The sequence below is a fragment of the Apaloderma vittatum genome, unplaced genomic scaffold, assembly GCF_000703405.1.
Source record: "Apaloderma vittatum isolate BGI_N311 unplaced genomic scaffold, ASM70340v1 scaffold28925, whole genome shotgun sequence".
NCBI lineage: Eukaryota > Metazoa > Chordata > Aves > Trogoniformes > Trogonidae > Apaloderma > Apaloderma vittatum.
In genome coordinates, this window is record NW_009718114.1 from 1 (window position 1) to 247 (window position 247).

The following is a 247-nucleotide window of genomic DNA, read 5'->3' on the forward strand; positions in this document are numbered from 1 at the left end:
GTCCTTCTTGGACTGGGGAGTCCAGAACTGGGCACACCAGCACAGCTTGGGAAGTCGCCCTGGAGCTTGGCCATGGGAGCTGCCTGGCAGGTGGTTAAACAGGCAATCCTCAGTGTCACCCTGGTGTCCCCAAAGCTTCTTCTACAGCTGTAGGGCTCTTTGGGTGGGTGAGAAGAGTGCATCCTAGAGAGCTGCCTGTGCACAGCTGTTCCTCCTTCTTTCAGACAAACCCATAGCTGCCAGCAGC